General features: G+C 45.7%; 1 long non-coding RNA gene across 1 annotated transcript; it reads right to left on the reverse strand.

The window, feature by feature from the left end:
- Nucleotides 1-389: 389 nt before the first annotated feature.
- On the reverse strand, nucleotides 390-13237 carry LOC311586362. Its single transcript, XR_014775515.1, has 4 exons — nucleotides 13087-13237; nucleotides 12839-12996; nucleotides 2232-2286; nucleotides 390-1206 (listed from the first exon to the last, which is right to left on the reverse strand). It is a non-coding gene; the product is annotated as an uncharacterized lncRNA (long non-coding RNA).
- Nucleotides 13238-25350: the final 12113 nt, after the last annotated feature.

The raw sequence follows: 25350 nt of genomic DNA on the forward strand, positions 1-25350 counted from the left end.
CAGACTTGACAGGAAGAAGGACGAAATGTGTAAGGCACAAAACGCCTGAAACAGGAGTACAAGCCAAAGGCAAGACAAGTCCTTTTTGGTTATTGTTAATTCAAAGACTGATAAACCTTTAGATAAATTGATCAGGGAAAGAAGAAGGTGGCTGGTGACATTTGGGTGACTGGACGCTTCTCTTGGATGCCCAAAACCATAGATTCCATTTTGAGAATCCACAGAATAGGAGGAAGAAGGAAAAGGTAAAGATGGAGGAAGAAGGAGATAAAGGAGGAGGAGGAGGGGAAAGAGGAAGTGGATAAGAAGGATGGGGGAAATAAAAGGGAGGGGGGAAAGGAGGAGGGAAAAAGGGAAGGAGGAGGACCAAGCTTATTATGAAGTTATGATAATCAAAAAATGAGCAAATGAAGACTGAAGTAATATCAAATTGTTGATAATGGCATTTTGAAAACCTTTACACCAATATATTGACAGTATAGATATGGTAGATGAAATGAACATAGTCCTTGACTAATTAAAAACAACCAAAATAGCAAGGCACCTTAAATACCAGCACTCAAGGAGGCAGAGGCAGGAGGATTGCTGTAAGTTCAAGGCCACCCTGGTTTACAAAGTGAGTCTAGGACATCCAAGGCTATATAGAAAAATCTTGTCTCAAACAAACAAACAAACACTACCAAAATAGATTCCAGAATAGGAAAATCCAAGTAGGTCACCTGTTATTAAATAAATTTATGGTTTAAAAATCTTCCCACCATTCCAATGAAACTGCAACAGAACATTTTTATAGAAGTCAACACTTCAGGTCAGTATCTATCAAATAAGTAGAAATCATTTTAAAGATCTCTCCACAAAGACAACTGTAGTCCTAAATTCCTTTGTTAATGGACACAAAGTCTTTCAATTTGTTTGTTAAAGTCAAGGACCTCAAACAATGAAAACACATTTGAAAAATAGGACAAAGTTTGAGATCTTTGCCTGATTTGAAGACCTACTATGAAGTTCTGATAATCAAGTAATCAAAATGCAGCTATATTGCTATGAAAACACAAACAAACTTGTAAACAGGTCAGAGATCCCAGAAAGACAGAAAGAGGCCTGCATTGGTGGGATCAGTAATAGACCCCCAGACCTTAGCACAACTGACTCCATGATGGAAGGCCTCTACTCAGACCATAAGACTCAATGCATAGACAGCACCACCTGCCAAAACAAAAACAAAGGTCTAATCCATCAAAGTCCATATTTTGGGGGAAGTCTCTAAATGTACTATTATTGCATTTTGGCTTCTGTAGCTCTGCCTCTGGCTAAGTATTATCGTTAACTGAAATATGTCTACCAGGATATGGGTTTTGAGCTTAAAAACTCATCGTGCGAAAGGCTCAGGACTTCATTGGGACTCTGAACACCCAATGTAGTCATTATCTGGCTAATAAAGACTTTCTATTGGCTTCAACTCATGTGTGAGTAGTCCTTGGTAGACACCCCACAACATGACTGAGTGAAATCTGGCAATTTTTTTTATGTTAATAATGAGGAAAGAATAGTTATTTTCCAATGTGCTATGTAATTGCAGCACTTGGAAAGCAGAGACAGGTGGATCTCTGAATTTGAGGTTTACAGAGTGAGTTTCAGGATGGTCAGAGCTACCCAGCGAGACAGTCTTTTTTTTTTTTTTTAAAAACTTTTTAAAAAGCAAATATACATATGAAAAGATGGACTTTATTACTTCATTTCCTATACAAAGACTAAGTCAGAAATAAATCGGTGACAAAAAAATTAAAGCAGAAATGCACATCTTTCCCCACAGCACATTCAACACTTCGCAGTGGAGAAAGGTCAGTCCCTGGGACCCATCACAGTACATGCCACACCTACAAACAGATGGAATGACTCTCATCAAAGTTAAAGTCTTTCTAAAGACTTTTTCAAGAAAGTGAAAACGGCAGAGAAAAGATTCATAATTATATATCTGGCAAAATTCTTACAGTCAGCCCAAACACCTGCAATGTGAGAATAAACAACCCCAGATTTTAAACACACACGAAGCCAGATGTGGTGGCTAAACTTATAATCCCAATACTCAGGAGACAGATGCAGATGGATTGTGAATCCCAGGCCAGTCTAGGCTATCCAGCAAGATCTTGTCTCAAGAAATTTGAAGAAGTAATTCATATGAGACATGAACAGCAAATGTACCATATTTAAAAATGGGTAATAGCACTTACCATGAGGGGAACAGAAACCACTAACAGCATGGTGTACCCTCCAGAATATCAAAACCTAAAAATTAAAAATAAACTGTCACCATCAAGTGTTGACAAGAATTGGAAGTGACTGGAATTGTAATGTATGGCTGGGGGAAATAGAAAATTAATTGAAACAAAGTTCTATAGTTTATTTACAAATTAAAAATACACAAATTGCATGATGCAGTCATTGTGTATGAATGTCAGCATCCACAAAGAGATTTTTACACAGTATTCTTGGCAAGTTTATTCATGATGTCCCCGAATCAGAATCATGTGACTATCCCCCAGGCAGAAGTATAAACAAATTGGGATGATCACACAGTGGAGTATTACTAGGGAACAAAAAATTACTTCTGAACCTTACATATTAATATTTTCAGGGAGACATAGAGAAACATTTCTTCATAAAAGAGAGTGAGAGTAAGAGCTAGCAAGTGTGTGTGTGTGTGTGTGTGTGTTGGGAGGGTGCACCAACAGATTTAAAAAGGAGGGGGATTCTACCAAGTCCAGGTGGGTAGGCCAGTGAATTTCTTAGGGTAACTTACAGGAGCATAGGTAACTTGCTAGATGTCTTATCATAAAAACTTCCCACTCTCAATGTAGCTAACTCACAGACAGCTACACTAGTGGATAGACCCCCCATTCCCAGCCGATTCCTTCTTGCATAATATGGATGAAGGGAGCTCCCTTAAAAGCCTGCTAAGCCTCCTGAGCCTTCCCCTCCTTCCTGATCCCATGCACGTCCATGTGGGTACCAGCCACAGCTGCCCTCATTCCAGACAGAGATGCTCGTGTCTGGCTATGAGGAAAACAGCACACTACAGACACACAACAGGAGCAAATCTCAGAACAACACAGAACTACAGACAAAGATTACACATTTGCTATCGGAAGTTCTAGAAAACACTCCCTAAATCAAACCCATGGTGACCCAAACCAGAGCAGTGGTCCACTAGGACTGGAGTTTGAAATAAGGTTTGTTGGGATGCTCTTTGAGGTGTTAATGTGATGATGGGTCAGTACACTGATGGAAAACTACAGAAGGGTGCATTCGTTACGACTTATACCTCAGTGAAATTAGAGTTGGAGACGAGAGCAGCAGGAAAAAGTGTTTTAGAGAGAAGAGACTGGAAAGTGGGCACTGGGGCTTTCCTGCATTTGTTCGGGTTTATACACACAAGTAATCCATTGTGCTTATTACCGATCTCCCGTTGAAAGCAAATGACAGATAACACAGGGTGAAATCACCACACAGCCTTCACTTCCTGCCTCAGAAGCTCTGGCCTCTGTATTCCAGGTCTGCACTGCAGTCCAGCCCCTGCTGCGGTCACAGGTACTGATGGGAAACCTTCTGCCTAAAACAGCCTTCCTGGGGGAGTCAGCACCAGCCTGGGCATGTTTGGGAGTTCCTTATGAACTTCCAGACCCAAAGACTTCAGAATGATTTGAGCCACGTGAATAGGGAAAGGAAGGGAGATTGAAGCTGGGAAGTTTCACATCTTGGAAGCCTTTCTCCTACCCCACAGCTGCTGCCTTGAGACCCAATCACCACAGTGACCTTCGCTTGTTCCTTTTCACTTTGTATTACGCTGGACAGAGGCAATATAAAATCTTGGCCGAGATACTGGGTGCATGTGGGGAGAAACAATGCTGCTCCTTGGTTCAAACAGCTGCCTACTAACTAGGCTGCAGCCTAAGGATCTTAAAGGGCCAGTTAATGAAGGATGTAAATGTGGATACATGTGTGTTTCCTGTGCGGAAACATCTGTAGATTCACGACATCCAGCTCTGGATGAGAGATGTTCAGAAAGCCACAGACACAGGTGGAAATGCCTGTAGTGGCAAGAAGATGGGCGCATGGAAGGCACAGGTCCTGCACAGGATGGGGAACACTGACCCAGGAGGAGGACTAAGTGAGAATCTTGAAGGGCTAACCTCAAAGTCTTCTGGGAAACAAAGTGTGTGCTCAGAGCCCTTGAGATCATGTCACTCAAGGTGGACATTCCAAACTATGTATTCTGAACAGAGATTAGAATCCCTTTTTTGTAGGGGGGAGTTTTTTTTCCATCGTGTCTGGTTAACCTCACATCATATTGTGAGCAGGGGTGGGGTGGGGGGCGGTTCCTAAGGCCAGCAGAGAAGGGGGCTCCCTCAAGGCCCCTGGTGGATGGTCAGTCAGCATGTTGCATCCAGCAGAGACTGGCCCCTGTGCACCCCTTGCCACACTGAGACTCCTTTTGTCAAACTCATCCAGATTCTTCAGTGCAGGTCATATTTTTCTGGAACAGTTGACATTTGTGGAACCAATTTGACATCTTTTCATTGGGCAGCTGAGGGGTTTTAAATATCTCCTGTTATACAGGAGGCCTCCCCACTACCAGGCTAAGTGCTGGGATATTTCTAAGCATGGGGTTACCAGAAGGAGTAATGTGCACAGCAGGAAACCTTAGAAACATTAATCGTTCCAAAGTTACAGTCAACAAATTGTGCCACACTGTCCAGCCAGCCTAGCCAAATCTTCAAGCCCCAGGTCCCAGTGAGAGACCCTGCCTCAAACAACAATGTGGATAGCTCCTGAGGAACACTGTTGGAAGTTGATTTCTAAGTGTAAGCACACTCACAAACACATATACATGGACACACACACACACACACACACACACACACACACACACTCACATTCTTCCATCTGTCACTGGTTCTGTTTCAATTCTCATTCCCTTTGCTTTCTGCCTTTCTCTTTGCTAGTAGCTTTTGGGACTGAATACGCAGTTCAAGCACTTACCTTCATTTTAGCTGCATGAATAAGTCATGAACGGCAGCCTCCAGCCTGATTGTCAAACATAGAGGGTGGAATGAGGGCCATCCTACTGACACATCAGGAGCTCTCCTCAGAAGCCTTCATGGGATACCTCATCCTGTGTCCCCATCTGAGGCCACACCCACCAACAGCTGGCCAATGCTTTCTCCCATTCTTTTTCCTTCTCTCTCCTCTGACTTGATTATGGTATCTACAGAGCCAAGCCACTAGGCTTATGGCTTATTTCTTCTTGCAGACAAAAGGGCTACTGGGGCAGCAGAGAGGTGGGTATGACTATGAAACCGTTGGCTTCTTCCTGGTCTAGGTCCGTAGATACATGCCTCTTGTTCTACAAGTAGACATGTGTTTCACTGTTCCTACACTGACTATTCCTGGAGGAAAATATTAGAAGTCTCTGATATCTCACTGAGACGAAGAATGATCCCAGCTCCCCCAAGTCTCGCCCTCCTGGGGATACTGCTTCTCTCATAGCATGGACTAAGACGGTGTGGTTCTTATGAAAGGGACCTATAATATGTAGGTGTCTAAGGGTTCAAGTGCTTGCCTAGGAGCAAGGTTCACCTCACCTGTGGCCCCCAATGCTAACTATTTACCATGGCTAGTGTTCCTACTCACTGAGTTTTCTGACAGGAGAGGTAAGAAGCTGGGAGAATGGTAGAGTCAAAGCATCAGCATGTACAGAGTCTTAGAGTTCTGTGTGGAAAGTTGCCTTATGTAAAGAATGGAAGGTTAAGCTGGGTGGTGTTGGCGCACACATTTAATCTTAGCACTCTGGAGGCAGAGGCAAGTGGATCTCTGTGAGTTCGAGGTCAGCCTGGTCTACGGAGTAAGTTCCAGAGCATCCAGGGCTGTTGCACAGAGAAAGCCTGTCTTGAGAAAAAGAAAAAGAATGAGAAGGTCAGAGAAACAGACCAAAGCAGATGAAGCTCATTCATTTGTTTACTCATTCATTCATCCTGCTAATATGTGTTGGTTAAACTCTGGGCTGGACACTGAGAAAGAGGAGTCAAGGCAACAAACAGTGTTCTTGTTAGCCCCTGCGTTGCTGCAATAATCCACTTTGACCAAAACAACCCAGGGATGAAAGAGTTGGTTTTATTTTACAGCTTCTAGTGCATCATTGAAGAGAGCCAAGCCAGGAACCCGGAAGCAGCAACTGAAGCAGAGGCCATGATGGCATGGTTCCTACTGGCTTGTTCTGCATGACTTGCTTACGCTGCTTTCTTATACAACCCAGGCCCACCTGTCCAGGAGCAACACTGTCCCCAGTGGCCTGGGCCCTCATATCAATCATTAACCAAGAAAGTGCACCACAGATGTGCCCACAAGCCAATCTGGCAAAGACAAAGCCGCAGCTGAAGTTCCCCCTTTCTGGGTGATTCTATGTCAAATGAACACAAACTGTCCAGCACCGATAAAAAAGCCATCAAGGGTCAGATCTTGGACATGTTTGTGTGGCGACAAAAGGAATTTGAAATTTTATGCCAGAAGAAGGACAATATTGGAGGAATTTAAGTAAGAGTGTGACTTGGTTTTTAAAAGGTAACATCTGGAGGCAATAAATAAGTAAATAAATAAATAAATAAATAAGTCCAAATAGGGCTGCTGAGGTAATTATTTTCAAAGATTAATTTCACAGAGTGATATGATTCTTTGGCCTTCCGGACTAGACTCTGTACCCTGAATATATGAATGTTATTCATCTATCGTCATGATGTTGTGGGTCAAGGATTGGTAAAGATGGGTTTAAGAAAAGGTAGTTCCCCTGCCCTGATGACATGGAAGCGGGAGAGTGGGCCCTGCCCTGAGGACACAGGAACGGGTGAGCCAGCCCTGCCCTGATGACATGGGAGCGGGCCCTGATCCAGGGCTCTGAGTGGGCCTCACCCCAACATCTACCCCATGTATGACCTGCTGGAACACATGAAGAGGCTAGACCAGAAGATTCAAAGATTAAGAATCTCCTTGACTCATGGCAACAATAAGATATCTGACAGCAGTCCCAGTGAGGACCTGGTAATGATAGTGTAGGCCTCAACCAGACCCATGACTCATAGCAATGAACATTTGAAAGTCAACGTGTGTGGACAAAAGGCTATAATACGTGACACACTACAGCTTCTGTGACAAGATTTTTTTGATTGTTTTATTTTACTGAAGGGAAGAGAGGGATTTGGGTGCATGATGTGTAAATCATAGACATTCAATAAAAGTAAAAAAGAAAAAGAAAAGGTAGTCCTTGAATCTGTTAGACTTTTTGTTTTGAAATTTACCATAATATCTCATTTTGAGGTGACATAATATGATTGTGGGGGTAACTCCAAGGTGGAGAGCTTGCCTAGCATTCATGGTACCCTGGGTTCAATGTCTAAGCACTACAAAGAGGAAAAAAAAAAAAGGAAGGAAGAAAGGAAGCTGCAGTTATGGCTCGGTTGGTAGAATGCTTGCCTAACATGCACAAAACTTTGGGTTTCCACAAAGCACCACCAATCGAGAAGTGGAGGTGGGAAGATCAAGAGTCCAAAGACATTGTTATCTACACAGGGAGTTTGAAGCCAGCCTGGCCTACATGAACATTTGCATAAAAAATGGCCCCACAGATTCATATATTTGAAGACTTGCTCCCCAGTTGGAATGTTTGGAAAAGATTAAGAGGTATGGCTTCTCTTGGAGGGAGTGTCACTGTGAACTTGGTGGCTCAGAACGCCCAACCAGTCTCAATTAGCCTTCTCTGCCTCATGCTTGTGGGATCAGGATGGACGTTCTCAGCTGCTGCTCCAAAGCCATGCCTGCCTGTCTACTGCCATGCTCCTCACTGTGATGGTCACAGACTGACTTTTGAACTGTAGGCCCCAAGCAAACTCTTTCCTCTGTAAGTTGCCTTGGTCATGGTGCTTTGCCACAGCAATTGAAAAGTAATTAAGACAACGGAAAGAAATGGGGAGGGGAAGGGAAGCAAAGAGAGGGGAGGAAAGGGGAGGGGAGGGGAAGGGAGGGGAGGGGAGGGAAGGGGAGGGAAGGGGAGGGGAAGGGAGGGGAGGAAGAGAGAAAGAAAAGGGAGGAAGGAAGGAAGCAAGTAAGGGGATGTTTGTGCATGTTGAGACAAGTCTTGACAGCTGACAGGACAGGCACCATCATCCAGGCATCAACTGAGGAGGACACTGTGCCAGGAGGACCTTAGCTGTGACCTTCCAGCTGTGATCCTTGCCACATGTGCCCTGATGGTCATCAGGAATGACCTTTTCTGCAGTGCCAGCATCCTGGGCTGAAGCCCACGTTAGGAATCCTGGTGGTGTCTCTCTGTGTCTTACCTGTATCTCCAGAACCATGGTCAAGGCCAAGGGCCTCCAATGACATTTGACCATCACTCTGGGGGATCTGGCAATCTGACATTTGCCTTTCCTGCCGCTGCTTCATCTTAAATTGATCAGCCAGATGAAACTCGAGAGCCAGTCCTGTTTCAATATTTAATCATGCTGCTAGGGCTGGAATGTCATTAAGCTAAAATAGGAACCTGATTTCCAAAGAGCACTTTGAGCAGGACGTGTTTGCTGAAGCTCTTTGTTCTAGCAGCACAAAACAGACTCCCCCCCCCCCCACCTCCTTTCTTTCTCTTTCCTTATAGCTACAGGTAAGCTAGAGCCCACCCCCCACCCCCGACATGATGTGCTGATAAAAATCTGACTGTCCAACTCGCTAAGAAGGCTTTGGGAAGTAGGCATGGTTTTCTGATACCTGCTTCTGGCTATTGAGACTGGGACAGGCCAGACTAGCTGCCCTTTTAACTACACCAGCAGTTATCATCACCTTGAGGACACTACAAAACACCGGGGTGAAGATGCTTTGTGCATCATTTATTCAGTTCTTATCACATATATTTTGATAAGAAAACTAAGACACGGGTCAATTGGCATGTCAGGATAATCATGCCATGGTCCGCTATCGGATACTCCCATGGCCAAGATAGGCAGTCATGGATCACAGAGGGGCCTTCCTGTTTTTATTTCAGCCGTGGCATTGGTGGCCAGGGTGCAATCAGGTCTGCAGAAGGTAGAGACAAGTGGGGGGCCCTCAGTCTAGGCTGTGGGAAAACATGGAGGGAAGAAGTAGATGGAGTTTCTGAACACCTAGGCTCTAAAGAGTTTGAGCCTTGTCACTGGTTCCTGCTCAGCCTTGTGGTGTTCGGTGCCTCCCTTCTCCTTTGAGTACCAGTGTCTTTATTTCTAAATCAGAAATGATTGGCCCTTCCCCCATTAGTCACAGGCTGAGATCTTCTGGTGAGCATAAGAAGAGTGAACTGTAGAGCTTTAAAAGCCAGCCTCCAGATGCTCCCCCTTCCCTTGGAAGCTAGAGAAGGCATTCGGCCTGAGGGTGTCTGAATGGGGATGGGGTACCGGACTGAGTGTGGTTCCGTGCAAAACATCTACCCAGGAGAAGGGGGTTCAGACCTCTAGTTCACAGAGCGATGGTGTGGACAGGTCAATGTCTTGGTATAAGAAGCGGCAAAGCCTGTCAGTGATCGAGGTGGCATCTGTATGGTCATCTTTAGCCCTGTATCAGGAGGCCAGGGCTCTGAATAACCACAAGACTCCCAGCATCGATTCAATGAACTCCAGGCAGCTTCTTTCCCTCATCTGTGGTCTGTATCTAAACCCCCTGTTTGATTGGACAGACCACTACATTAAAATGTCAGGGCTGGGGGGCAGGGGGGACCCCACGTCTTCCGAATCCAAGACCTATTAACCGTACTCTCAGTGACTTCAAAGCAGAGCCTCTGTCTCTGGTCATGAGCTAGGGTAGTTCCATTTTATTCTGTTTTTTTTTTTCAAAACATAATGACAAGTTACCACCTTCCAGACACTAGAAACAAAGCTATGAGCAGCTCTGCTGTGCTCATGAGGATCCTTGCTGTAAACCAGAAGTGAATAAATGGGCAGGATGGTGCAGTCTGTGGTGTCAGTGAGGTAGACGGAGGCTAATGAAAACACTGCATCAGGGCTGAGTAGGTAGCGCTGCCTGTAAAGTGCTAGTTGTACTAGCATAGGGACTAGATCTGGACCCCGACTCTGTGCCCCCCAAAACCAACATAAAACAACCCAGCACAGTGTCCTGTAAGCCCAGTGCTGGAAATGCAAAGACAGTAAGATCCCTGGGTCTCACTGGTCAGCCAGCTTAACCTGGTCAGTCTGAGAATCCAAGTGAGTGGTGGCACCTGAGAAAGAGCAGCTGAAGCTGACCACTGACCTCTGCACCTGGATGCACACACGTACACCCGTCCATATGTAAACACACCCACACACCCACAGGTGCTTAGGGAAGAGGCGGTCACACCATTGCTGATAGGCACAGCTGAGTGTGCCTGGTGAGCTGTGTCCCTTTATAGACCGCATGCCCTTCTTGGAGTTTAAACTTTTGTGCTCCTAGCAGTGTGCAAGCATCATGGAGCCCACAGTGCTGCTGAGATGTGTGTGCCCAGCCTGTCACAGCCTCATGCCCAGGACCGGAGACAAGCAGACCGTGGATGAGCTGGCCTCTCTGGAGGCCCCTGCTCGGAGCACATCTCCAGATTGCCTCGCCCAGGGTTTCCCTCCAGTAACTCAAACGACTGGTTAATGTAGTGGAAAAAATCCAAAAAGCCCATCTCTGCAGTCATTTAAGTCTGTCTAGAAATGCTGGGCCTCAGAAGCTAATTTCTTCTGACTTTAATCTGTACTCAAAGCACCTGTCACTGGCAGCTCAAGTCAGCAAGAAAAATCACGGGGCAGATTCCCCGAGTGCCCCGGAACTATAGCTAAACACAGTGGGAAATTAGCCTGTGACCTTAAGATTTCAAACTGGATTAGTTTTCTCCGTAATAGTCATAAATAATGTCATGACCTAAATATATGTCTCTAAAGCCCTCTTTCTGCTCATGAGTGTGAGTAAATGTGCTCTCTCTCTCTCTCTCTCTCTCTCTCTCTCTCTCTCTCTCTCTCTCTGTGTGTGTGTGTGTGTGTGTGTGTGTGTGTTGAATGCACTGTGATACAGACAACCTAGTTTCTGCCCTCTGTATCTTACTAAATGCCTATGACTCTTGTCACAAGTGGCCACAGTCTTTGCTTTTATCTTTCTTTTATGTGTATGTGTGTTTGCATGGTTACATATTGTCTTACTTAGGGGTGTTATTGCTCTGAAGAGACACCATGACCCATGGCAAGCTTATAAAAGAAAATATTTCGTTGGGGCTGGCTTACAGTTTCAGAGATTTATTCCATGATTGTCATGGTGGGAAGCATGGCAGCGTGCAGGCAGACACAGCGCTGGAGAGGGAGCTAAGAGATCCTACATCCTGATCCACAGGCAGCGGAAGGGGACTGTGTGCCACACTAGGCCTAGCTTGAGCACAGGAGACCTCAAAGCCCTCCCCCACAGTGACGCACTTCCTCCAACGAGGCCACACCTCCTAATAGTGCCACTCCCTACGGGTCAAGCATTAGAAACACATGAGTCTGTGGGGATCATTCCTATTCAAACCACCACAGGTATGCAGGTGCACATACATGTTAATGCACATGTATGTGGAGGCCCAAGGATGACATCAAGAGGTTTTTTTTTTATTGCTCTCCAACTTATTCCCTGAGGCTGGGTCTCTTGGCGCCCAGAGCTTACTAAAACTGATATTGCTCATTTGGCCAACCAGCTTACCAGGAGGAGCCCTGCTTTTCTCTTTCCAAGGCTGAAATTGCAGGCAGCTTCCCCCACCTCCCCTGGCACTTATGTGGGTTCTGAACTCTGGCCATCATGCTTGCATAGCAAATGCTCTTACCATGGATTCGCCACCCCAGCCTAGTTTTTCTTTCTTATTTAAGTGGAGAGGCAAATGCTAAGCACCCTTCCTCCCCTGGACTGCACTGGGCGTGGGCACCTGCATCCACACACATCCCATCTCTGAGGTCCCAAATGGAAACAGGTGCTATCTTGTGGCTTACATTCTACCCGAGGTCCCACAGTTGACCTTGGACTCACCTGCCAGCTCTGCAAGGTACTGGGAAGGGACGTGTACAGTCTTGAAGTGGGGATTGTCTGCAGATGTGGCTGCTATGGTTTGTCTTTAGTGCTGACGTGGCTGGATTTAAAACCACCATGGAAGCACAGCCCTAGGAAGGAGTATCTGTGAGAGCGCTCCCAGAAAATTTTTAAATGAAAATGGAAGGTCCACCCTTACTGTGGGCAGCACCTTGCCTCAGGCTTAATAAAAAGGAGAACGCAGGCTGAGTGCCTACATTCATCACTCTCTGCTACAATATGACTCACATGCCTATACTATGCTTTCCCACCATGACAGAAGGTACCCTCAAACTGTGAGCCAACACAAACGCTTCCTCCCTTAAGCTGCTTTGGTCACAGCAGTGAGGAAGGTAACTAATCCAGTAGTCACCAACCACCCTTGCCTCCACGCCTGTTTGGCTCCTGCCAGCAAAGATACACTGTGTCCCTGCTCCCCACCTTCCCTCTCAGCTCTTGCTATGGCCTGCTTCAACTCAAAGGGTGTAAAGGAGTGACGAGGTGCCACTCAGGAACTAGACTTTAAGAGACTTGTCAAGTTCTACTTTTACCCTTTGAAGTCAGCTTCCATAGGCTGTGTGCATGCACGAACACACACACATACACACACACACACACACACACACACACACACACACACATGTACGCACCACAATGGTTAGACCATTGGACTGTAAACATGCATGAATAGGGAGAATATGTGGAAAGGAAATTTTACCTGCTAGCCTAGAGAGGAGCTGTGACACGTAAGTGCACATGGATTCCTGCCGCCCCCAGGACAGGAGAACCACTTCCTCGCTGGGTCTTGCCTGAATAGAGTCACGAACCACAGAGTAGCTGTTGCTTTATGCTCTTAAGTTCATGGGCAGCTTGTCTCTGGGCAATAACTAATTAGAGTGTACTTTCAATATTTAAAAGTTATCACATGTATTCATTTATTTCATGTTAATGGAGTTGTGCACATACCATGATGCATGTGCAGAGGTCAGAGGACACATCAAAGGACTTCTTCTTCTTCTTCTTCTTCTTCTCCTCCTCCTCCTCCTCCTCCTCCTCCTCCTCCTCCTCCTCTTCTTCTTCTTCTTCTTCTTCTTCTTCTTCTTCTTCTAGTTTAATTTATTTTTATAGCAAACTTACAGGAAGAGCATGGAAGACAGACAACATTAAAAACATGTACTTGCATGTAGGACAACACAGTTAGATGAGTTGATGAGAGTCTACTGTATGATAAAAATGCCACAAACACCACTTAGTTTTCATCAGTAAGAAATTTGCTTATTTAAAAAAAAAGCCAAATGCTGGCATTGTCCAGAAAATTTTAACAGGTTTATTTATAATTGCTATAAAGTTGAACTGTTGAAATGTGTCCACTGAAATATTTTGTTTGCATTACTGCTTTACATCTTGCATTTATATGAAAAATTCACACACAAATGAAGATGGAAAAACTGCCAATACCTGAGTTCTGTCCCCCGTTTTTCCACTTACAATCATATCCTTAGGTACCTTTTGACACCATGGGGGGCGGGAGTGGGAACCTAACATTCAGAACTACTGATAACAGGAAGAAGAGGAAAAAGAGTTTTGGAGAATGAAATGTTTCCCTTCATAGTGGACTCTTTAAAATGCTCTCTGCATATGCAGCATGCTCACTGGATATCTTTTGTCATAACTGTTACACGTATGGCATGGATAGCACATAGGTTGGTATTTTCAAAAAGGCCAACCAGATAGGCCTTCCTTGCCTCCTGCAAAGCACCAATAGCTGCACTCTGAGGGCGCAGATCTGTTTGGAAGTCATGAGCAATTTCTCACAGCAGATGCTGGAAGGGGAGCTTGCGAATAACAAGTTCAGTGGACTTCTGGTAGCATCTGATTTCATAGAGCTTCACAGTACCAGGCCTGTACCGATAAGATTTCTTCACCCCTCCAGTAGAGGGTGCACTGTTGCGAGCAGCTATTGTAGCCAGTTGTTTTCTGGGTGCTTTACTTACCACCAGCGGAGTAGCAGCAACCCAGTTCTCTTCTTCTAAAGTGTGGGTCCCAGAGACTAAACTGAGGCTGACAGGTTTGATGACAGGTGCTATACCTGCTGAGCCATCTTGACGGCTCCTTTTATCTAACTTTCTAATACGATTGTGCATATTTACAAGTAAAACATAAAATTGAGCGTCACAAACACCCTGCTAGCTCAGGCAGTAGAACACCATACTCTTAAATAAAATTTAGCATCAGCTTGGGCTTCTGCATCAAAATAATATGATCTAGGTGGCTTAGAAACATGAACAATTATCCCTCGGAGTTCTGGGGTGGAAGAGTCCAAGATCAAGACATCAGACAACTCATTCTGAGAGGGGATCTCTTCCCAGCCCCCAGGGAGCACTTTCTCATTGTGTCTGCAAGGGCAGCTATCTGGGGTCTCTTTTATAAAGACACTAATCCTATGACTGAAAGTAGAGCCCTCACTCTACATTTAGCTCCTAATGAGCTCCCCCCACCCCGCCCCTTGCCCCAACTCTTGACATAAGCACATGGGTGACAAAGTTTTAATAAATGAACCTGGGGAAGACACACTCATGCCAGCAATCACCGCTCTGTGGCGCTGGGTGCATTCGCAAGGCTGTTGTGGCAGAAGCACTGTTCTGCCCTCCAAACAACATAAAGAAAAGAGTGTGAGGCCCAGATTCACAGCAAGGTCACGTCACCTCCCCGGCTCTTCTCTGAGAGCAAAGCTGCCAAGGAAGCTTCCTAGACAGAGACAGCCAAGGGTTACACATTGAGCTGGCAGCTTTTCTCCATGTAAACCTGGGCGTGGCCATGGTTCTCCTTCTCCTCTGGGCAAAAACTGCTCAGGTTTGGCTGTTCGAACTCCACATCCCTTATAAATAGTGGAAGATTTCAGCCTCTGCCTACAGATCACCCATTTTAGTTTTTCACTGTTGCTTGACTATGTCTCAGTTAGGGTTTCTGTTGTTGTGATAAAAAATAAAAACAAAAGCAAAAACACCGTGTCCTAAAGCAGCTTGGGTAGGAAAGGGTTTATTTCAGTTTATAGTTCCATATTCGTCAATCATGACGGGAAGTCAGGCAGGGACTCAGGGCAGGAACCTGGGAAACAGAGGTTATAGATAAACACTGCTCTCTGGCTTGGCCCCCATGGCTTGCTCAGCCTTCGTAGTTATAACACCCAGGACCACAAGTTCAAGGGGGTGCTGCTTACAGTGAACTGGGCCCACCCAAACCAATCAATCATTAATCAAGAAAATGCCCCCCCCCGAAAGGCCAACCTGGTGAAGGCACTTTCTCAAGTGTAGTTTCTTTTTCTTTGCAAAATGATTCTAGCTGTGTCAAGATGACATGAAACTAATCAGTTCATCTTCTTCTAGACCTTGTGAGTGGTTGAGGTCTAACTCTAGGAGCTATACTGAAACATTGGTTTTCAGTGTAGGACATTTTCCATCAGTTTTCCAGGAGTGACTGGCACTGAATGTGTCCAGATCTCCAATAGGTGCCTTTCTCATATGGATCCCTGCCTTGGGGAAGAGGTATCTGCTCTGGAAGATGACACTGAGGGCCTTGAAGAAAAGCTCTATATGAACCTGGGGTCCAAACAGCCAAGCCAGGCCCTGCACTTTCAGAAGTCCCAATTCACCACTCACATGGCTGGTTTTGGAGTCTCCATCCAGAGCTTGGAGCTGCTTTCCAGACAAACCCATTACATGGGACCATTTAAGACAGTTAGGAGGTGACCTGTGGCAGAAACTGGATGGAATCTAAACAGTTGCCCCAGTCTCCCTAGAAGGCAGCAGCAAGGACGCTGTCCGTGGTGCTGACAGAAACCCTACCATGTAACTACCTATATTCTCCTTGTTTTTTGTTCTTTGTTATTTTTGAGATTGGTTTTCTGTTTGTTTGATTGATTGGTTGATTTTTATATAGGCATAAGTTCTCTAATTTAAATTTTTTTTATAATTTATTCACAGTACATCCTGATTGTTACCCTCTTGCTTATATCTTCCCATTCCCACCCTCTCTCCCTCTTCTACCCTGTTCCCCTCCCATAGCCCTTGACAGAAGGGCCCTTCTCCCCACCATCTGACCACAGCCTATCATGTCTCATCAGGATAGCCTGCATTCCCTTCTTCTGTGCCCCCTCTGCCCACAAGGCCACCCTACCATGGCGAAGTGAGCAAACTGCAGGCACCAGAGTTCATGTCAGAGGCAGTCCCCCTCCACCTCCCACCACGTGGAGGATGAGCTGCCCATTGGCTATATCCGAACGGCGGGTCTAGCTTCAAAATTTCTTCCTTCTCATTCCTCCATAAAAACCACTCTACATATCCTCCCCGCTCTCCTTTAAATGTATGGCCTCTTTTTTTTTTATTGTTATTGGACTCACATATACATATATATTTATAAATGTAGCCCTCTCAGTCCATATAATGCTTTTTGTAACATGTTTTCATGAATGACCCCTTATCACTGGACAACCAGTTGCCCAGTTGCTTTAGTCTTCTCTGGGGAGGATCACTGCTCTTCTCCCAGTGTTACTCAGTTGCTTGTGGTTCTTTGCATAGCTTCTGTTGTTACTAGGAGACACAATCTCACAGCAAACTCTCTGAACATCTGGCTCCTACAATCTTTCCTCCTCTTCTACCACCACCACCACCACCACCACCACCACCACCACCACTACCACTGCCACCACCACCATGACCACCACCACCACCGCCACTGCCACCACCACCATGACTACCACCACCACCACCATGACCACCACCACCACCACCACCACCATCACCACCTGTTTCATAATGTTTCCAGATCCATTGGGACTGGGTTCCATAATTTAACATTTTGATTGGTCGTGGTTTCCTGTAATGGCATTCGTCTGAAGAAACCACAGACTTCAGAAATTGGGCCCAGAGACCTCTGAGCTGGAACTGACCTGAATGCCCACTCTCTGAGAAGGACCAAAAGGCGCCATGCAAGCTCTCTAAAGAGGGAGGCAAACAGCAGGATTACACAGCTATGACACTTATGGACTGCATCAGTGGCCAGCCTTGCCAGTCACCAACAGCCCTCTAATTGGTCTTAAGATCCACTCGACAAGAGGCATGCCATGCCTGGTACTCAAAATCTAGCTAACTGCTCAGTGCTGGGGAAATCATGGATACTGAATGAGAATCTACAATAGTAATTTACTAAACCAGAATAATCATTGACATCAGTCTATAAATATTTATCTTAATATTTACAAATAAGTGAAGTCTTAACTCTTCATTTAAAAAAATAACTCATATGCTCTTTATGGATACCAACCACTGGCCAAACTGGCTGTTTGCTTATCTTAGCAAACTTTGGCCACATTTCTGTTCCAGGCTGCTTGCCCTGCTGTGCACTGTGGTCAGCTGTTCAGGTGTACCATGCTGCTCTGATCATGAATGGCTCCCTCTATGCATATCCCCCATCACCTTAAGTGTTATCAAATGCTAGCCTACTAGGTTTTAACTTGTGTTAAACTGCTGGTGCTCTAAATTTCTGATGCTCTACAATTTTATGTGAGACAATAAAAAAAATCATAGCTTCATGGTTTTGAAGGCTGGAATAAGAAACTAAATGCAAAATAAACTGACATATACAGTGTTTAAAGGAGTAAAGGGCCCATTGGGATGAATTTTGCTCTTTTGTCTTGATTGTCATCTTCATTGTCAACACCTGGGATACACCTCTCTGACTGTGTCTGTGTGGTTTAACTGAGGATGGAAGAGCCAGCCTGAACGTAGACAGCACCATTCTACAGGCTAGTTCCAGAGTGAATAAAAGCAAAGGTGAGCCGAGCACCAGAATGCCCTCTCTGCTTCCTAACTGCAGGTGCCATATGATCAGCTGCTATAACCTCCTGCATCCACAGGTAGACTCTCCCTTGCTGATACACATTCTCCACTTTGATTTGCTAATTTGCTGCATATTTCTATGATAAAACACCATGGCCAAAAACAACACTGGGGAAGAAAAGGTTTGTTTCACTTGTACATCCTGATCACAGTCCATTGTTGGGGGAAGTCATGGCAGATACTCAAGCAGAGCAGGAACCTGGAGGCAGGAACTGAAGCAGAAGCCATGGGGAAGTGATGCTCACTGGCTTGCTCTCTGTGGCTTCCTCACTCTGCCTTCTTACACCATCCAGTACCGCCTGCTCAAGGGTAACTGCTCACGACTGGCTGGGCCCTCCAACATCAATAATTAATCAAGACAATATTCCACAGATTCACCTGCAGGTCAGTCTTGTGGAGGCATTTTCTCAGTTAAGATTCCTTGCTCCCAACAATTTCTAGATCTTTTTCAGCCAGCGCAATTCTTCTCAGAAGAAAACCTCATGATGAGCTTCTGATTGTGGGGATCAACAAACAGGTAAGCTCACAACTAGGGTGAAGAATTTAGGATCAGTCATAGCATCCTTGCTGTTCTGAGAGGAGTAGACATGTATTTTCTTGCCTTTGTTGTCAGTGACAATTCATTCCAACTTAAAAAGCAAATGTGTCTGCTAAGAGGAGAGTATGCTAATGGATATTGCTCTGACATGTAAGGAGAATTAATAAACTGCAGCCTGTGCCTCAAATGGATCACATAGCAACAGTGACGGCTACTATAGGTTACTCATTGACTGTGGCCCCACCCACATTCTAAATCTCCATGAGATATTTATTTCATTAAGCCTCTTCAATCTTGCCTAAGAAGCCAGTGGTTACTGTTACGCATAGAGAAAGAAACTGATATCATGCTGGAGACAAAACAAAATTATTGCCAAAGTCCACAACTGCCAAGAGGTGGAGCCAGGATTTCAACCCAGGTCTATATAACTGAAAATGCACTACAGTTTAAAAATGATGTGTTAATTTATGCCTCCAGGGGAAAATGTGTAGCCTGCATAGTAATAAAATGTAATGGATTTGCCAGACCAATTTTTTTTAAATGAAAAAGAAGAGTTCCCAGTTATATTTGAAGTTCTTAAATCTGGGAAGAGGGATGGGGAGGTGGTGACTGAGTGGGAGTGGCTGATTGGCTGACTACAGGATTTCAAGGGAGGCAGGGCATCCACAATAAGAGATGAAGCTGAGTGAGCACAAGGGTCCCGGGCCCCACATCATCCATCACCCATGTGCACAAGCTGAGCTGAGCGTGAGGTACCACTTGGCCCCATAGGTGCTCCTCCAACAGGGGGACAGCCCTACCCCAGGTTCTCCAGGCAGCGGTCTTGAGATCTGCGTGATGAACTAGTGTCCCCAAGGGTCTCCCTGAACAAAACCCAAGACATCAGAGGCTTGAGTTCAGACAATTCCTGGGAGGTTCTGCCTCCTGGCTCCTCCAGCTTCTGGAGGCTGCCAGAACTCCTCCTGTACTCTTCCCATGTCTTCATCGCTCACATGGACAGTTCAAATATTCTCACTCCATCATCTCTCTAGGCCTCTCTCTTCTGTCTCCCTCTTCCACTTATAAAGACTGCCCGGACCACACTGGACTCATTCAGTTCCTCCATAGTAACCTTTCCATCTCAGAATCTGGGGACAGTGGGCTTTAATTCCATCTAGAGCTCCAATCCTTCTGTCCTGGCTGGTTTCACTTCCGCTTGGCACAAGCTAAAGTCATCTGGTGGATGCATAAAGTTAACAAACTGCATGCAGAAGAATGGGCTGTAGGCAGACAAGCCTGTATGGCATTTACTTAATTTGTGATTGATGGAGGAGGGCCCAGGCTATTGTGGGTGCAAATACCCATGGGCTGGTGGTCCTGAGTTCTATAAGAAATATGTATATATATGTAGCAAGCCAGTAAGCAGCACCCTTCCATGGCCTTCGGATCAGCTCTTGCCTCCAGGTTCCTGCCCAGTCTGATTTTCTGCTTTGGCTTCCCTCAGTGGAATGTAATTCAGGACATGTAAGCCAAATGAATCCTTTCCCTCTCCAAGTTGCTTTTGGTCACGGTGTCCCATCACAGCAATATAAACCCTGAGTCACCCTTCTGCCACCCAACCTAACATTTGTACAGCTTGGCAATGACATTCCCTTTACAAGATAATGGGACTCAGAGAAAATATTGTAGGAGACACTGTGTGCCAATCTCTGGTGTATGGTGGGTGGGCCCAGCAGTGAGCATGCCCTCTTTTCCTACATCCTTTTCCAGCTGTCCCCACAGCCCCTCCCTCCCTATTTTCCTTCTTGCAGCCACATGTGCCTCTTTCCATCTTTGGCATGGTAAGGAGTGACCTCACTCAGCATATCAAAGACTCCTACAGCCTATCACACTCACGTTCCTCCAGCATTTGGCAGGAGGACAGCTTAAAACAAGCTGTCGGGCCCTGGAGCTCAGTGAGTAACTTGGGCAAAAGGACTTGGGCAAAAAGAAAACTTTTAAATAATGTCTCTGTCTCTGTCTCTCTTTCTGTCTCTGTCTCTGTCTCTCTGTCTCTCTCTGTCTCTTTCTGTCTCTCTCTGTCTCTCTCTGTCTCTGTCTGTCTCTGTCTGTCTGTCTGTCTGTCTGTCTGTCTGTCTGTCTCTCTCTCTCTCTCTCTCTCTCTCTCTCTCTCTCTCTTCCTCCTTCCCTCCCTGAATTCCTGCTTCCCCCCATCCTCTTTCTGCCCAGACCACTGCCAGCTTAGCATAAGACACATAGAGAATAAATACCTTATTGGAAAGAGATGAACTTGATGCCACACTTATAATGCACTTCAAACAAAAGTTGTTCAGAGTTGTTCCCCTATGCTTTTCTAAGCCACAGAGGCCTTTGGAGGATGGATGGAGCACCCACTGTAGCCACCACCTATGAACTGGGTGACCATATGAGACTTTTCATCTGAGGGAAAGTGGACCGTTTGAGACCACAAAACCATACAATTTTATTGCTGAAAGATTTGACTGGAGAAGCTGGTAGATGGGGAATAATGAATGATGGAAGAAAAGGAAAACATGTTGTGCTTCGGGAGCCACTTTGACAGAGTTCAAGGGCAAAGGGAAGGATGCTCTTTCTCTTTATCAAACGTCTAGTGACATGATGTTCTTATTGATCTCTAACAGTAAAAAATCTCTCCCATAGAATAAGAGGCTCCCTGGTAGCCAGGGTTGAGACTCAGTCTCATAAGGTAACAAAACGCTGGCTAGCACTTACAGAAGAGGTTTGCTGATGTTCAGGGCTCCCTTGGATCTCTGGTATATAATCTTATTTTTTTTGGCTTGGTAAAGAATGAAAGTCATCTTGGCAAGGACACCAGCAGATCTTCAGTGATCTTCCCCTAGTGCTCACCTGGATGACTTTCTCTAGTGAGGGGACAAAGTATGGTGGCAGGCGTGTGCATCTGGAACTCTACCTACCTCACATCTGGGCAGAACAGGAAGTAGAAAGCATACAGGAAGTGGGGTTGAGCTACAAAGCGTCAAATCCTGGCTCCATAATCCTCTTTTCCCAACAAAGACTTGATCTCTTAAGGGGTCCACAACATGGGGCCAGGGGATGGCTTGGTCAGTACAGTGCTTGCTGTGCAAGCACAGGGATTTGATATGAATACTCAGAACATACATTAAAACCTAGCGTGGTGGCACATGGCCTGAGATCCCAGTACTGGGGAGGCAGAGACAGGAGAATCGTTGAGGTTTGCTGACCAGTCAGCCTAACTAATTGGTGAGCATCAATGAGAGGTGTTGTCTCAAAAAAACAAAAACAAAAACAAAAACAACAACAACAACAAAACCATAATGACGTGATTGAGAAAGACAACCTAACATTGATCGCTGGCCACCATACACACATACACACAGGTGTACATGAACTCACACATAAACATACACCAACATGGACACAGGTACATATACACAAGGTCCCACAACCTTCCAAAAGAGTGCCACCAGCTAGAGAGAGAGCAGATGATTAAACACATGAGTGGGGCGGGGGTATACAATAACCTTAAAGTAGAAAATAAGATTTAAAAAAAAGAAAGAAAAGGTAAGTACATAGTATTAGAATGAAAGGGGTAGCACTGCCAGTCCACATGTACTAAATACCCCCTTTTCTTTCTGTAGGCAGGAGATGATTGATTGATTGATTAATTGACTGATTGATTTTTGGTTTTTCGAGATAGGGTCTCTCTGTGTTAGCCTTGGCTGTCCTGGACTCATTTTGTAGAGCAGGCTGGCCTTGAACTCACAGCGGTCCACCTGCCTCTGCCTCCCGAGTGCTGGGATTAAAGGCATGTGCCACCACACCCAGCAGGCAGGTAATGAATGACCAATCTGCAGAAGGAACCTTCTTTCCTTCTCCCACTACACCAGCCACAGCCTATGTGTTTTATGTAAAGATATATCAGTGAAATTCCTTGCATATTTCCCTCTCTTTCTCAGCATCACCAATATCAAGCTGATATTCCCCAAGCTCAGATTCCACAGAGCATCATGTTAGAAGGTTCAAGGTCATTCAGGGCAGTGGGGGTCCAATATCCCCTTGGCAGTGTATCGAGTAACGCATAGACAATATTGGGATATTTTCTAATAAAAAGGACTCCATCAAATTAAAACTAAGCTGCAAAGAGCAAAGCTAGGTCATTAGCAGGAGAATGATCTCAGGGCTAGTGCACAGAGCTCCGGACCAAGTGGAGCGCAGCTCCCTTTGGGGGACCAGTTCTGTTTCACAGTGGGACAGCAAGAAGGGAAGGTCTATTGGAGACACAGTGCACAGAACTCTCTTCTAGGTTCTGTTTGAGTCTGGCCATGTTGCTTGCACTGAATCTGACAGGAAGCCATCCCAGGTGCCTCTGTCCCTCCTTTCCCTTGTCATCACCGACCACAAACCCAGACACAGTCATTTCAGCCTAGCCCTCTGCCTCCTCAGGAGCGCTCTATTCTGTCTTCTTCTTGCCCGTCTCTTTTCTTTACTCAAGACACCTAGATTGCAGGTTTTCTTTGGTCATGTGTGTGTATGTGATTGCTACATATGTGTGTGTGTGTGCATGCTCATTACAAAGGCGTGCACATGCCTGCGGAGGCCAGATGTTAAGCCGGCACGTCTTCTCTGTCATTCTTCGCCTTATGTTTCTGAGACGTGGTCTCGCACTGAACCCGGAGCACCCAGATTTATCTGGAAAGGCCTTCCAAGCAAGTCCTGGGGGCGTCTCCTGTCTCCCTCTCACCAGCACCAGGAGTACAGGCACATGCTGCCACCCCTCGCTTTTACCTGGGTGCTGAGGGTCTGAACTCAGGTTCTTTCGCTTGTATAGCAAGGACTTTACCTGCCGAGTCTCCCCAGCCCTAGAGTCTCTACTGCTTGCATTGTTCTGACTCCATCCCACCCGACATCCACAGTGCATATGTTGTTAGCTCTGAGAAGCCAGACCCACCATTCCTAACCTAAGTGGCTCCCTACGGCTGCTGGAAAAAATCTAAGCCCTTAATGAGCCACATTTGACCCACTCTGATTTTGTATAATTCTTCTTAAACACGACATAATGATACATTAAGCATCTTATCTTAATTTAAAGCCTGTGTTATTTATTCGCCCAAAATTTCTTTGCTTACTGGAAGCCTTCCTTTGAGAATGAAGCCTTTGTTTTGAATTCCCAGTCATTTTTTTTTCTTATATAATCCCTGCTCAGAACACTGTCTATAATTTCCAATTTCAGTCTTTAAAATAAGGGAGAACTCAAGCAGGGGCAGGTATTTTTAAATGTATATGACTCTCTCCAGGCTTTTAAAATCATCCCGCCCACACCCATTTCGGAGAGTATTTTTAGTGCCTTCCATTTACAGAACAAGCTTTTCCAAAGAACTAAAGTTAGTTTTCATGGAAACAACGCTTGCTTTTGGCACGCCTGTTTCATCAGCTTCTGTAAACTGTTTAATTACAACAGCAAGCACAGCTGATCTGGGAGGCAGGATGCGCGGCGGGCAGCAGAGGGACAGTACCAGCAGACAGCCGTGCTCTGGTCTCCCTGGAGGAGGCAGCCAGAACTTAGGGCTCCTTGCTGGAACAGCTGCCCTTCTACCAGACTCTGAATGATCCTTTGTCCAGATGACCCAATACTCTCTTCTCACTCTCTAAACTGCACACACACACACACACACACACACACACACACACACACACACACTCGGCTCGTTGTGGTTGTATCTTCCCCCCATTACTCTCTGGTATCTCGGTATCTCTCTTCCTTTCCCTCTAAACTTTTCCTTCTTCTACCTAGTCCCCGAGTGGCTAACATCACTGGAGAAAGTGACACACCCTCCTCCAGTGTCCCTTAACAGCCATCAGCTCTCAGGAATAGCTGGTGCCTCGTGGTCACCTCTTCCATCCCAGGTAGGATGTGGAAGGGGCCCAGTGCACACATTTGCAGTTGCTACGCATTCACGGTTGCAATGGCTAATGTCCTATCCGGATGACAGTGCTGTGCGACATTTCTCCCATCCTCTGGCTCAAAAATTCTTTCTACCCTCTCTTTTGCAATAGCCCCTGAGCCTTGGGATGAGGGGGTGATGCACATGTTCCATGTAAGCCTGAGCTCCCACCCGTCACTTATACTCAGCACTTTGACCAGATATGAGTCTCTGCACTAGCTATCCCTCTCTGCCCTGTTGTGAGAATGGGACTAATCTATGGGCATAAAAGTGTATATATAGAAGGCAGTGTGATGTGCCTGTTTAAGGTAGCATGTTTCCCCTCAGGCCTACTGTCTCCCGGCCACAGACCTTTGTCCGGGTTTATAGTGTTTATTAGTTATGTATTTCTTCTCATGCCACGGGTCTCAAACCTAGTCACAAAGTAACTGGTTATCCCAGAAATAGCCATGCCATTATTGTTCCAATGGCCATGTGCTGCCTAGGAGGGTCAGTACTGCAGCACAGCTGGCTACAGCTAGCTGATCCACTTCTGTATTTTCTCCTTCAGCGATTTACATAGCACTTTCAATGCCAGCCATCAGGGAGGGAATTTCCAGTCCGGTTCATCTTGATTTCTTTGTGTCCTTTAACCAGTGTGTGAGGTAGATTCAGCAGCAGGGGCCTTACCATCTAGTTCTGGTGGGTAACCAATAGCAACGACAGCAATGTGTGTTCTTCTGGAGCCTGGGTAACCTCCCCAGCCAACAACTGCAGAGACAGCTTACACCTGGCCCTTGTTTAAAAGCCTCCAACTTCCAGAAGCAGCGGTCTCTAACCCATGGAGGCCTCCGTTAAAGGCCTTTTTGAATTT

Source organism: Acomys minous (assembly GCF_964271855.1).
Source record: "Acomys minous genome assembly, chromosome: 2".
Classification (NCBI taxonomy): domain Eukaryota; kingdom Metazoa; phylum Chordata; class Mammalia; order Rodentia; family Muridae; genus Acomys; species Acomys minous.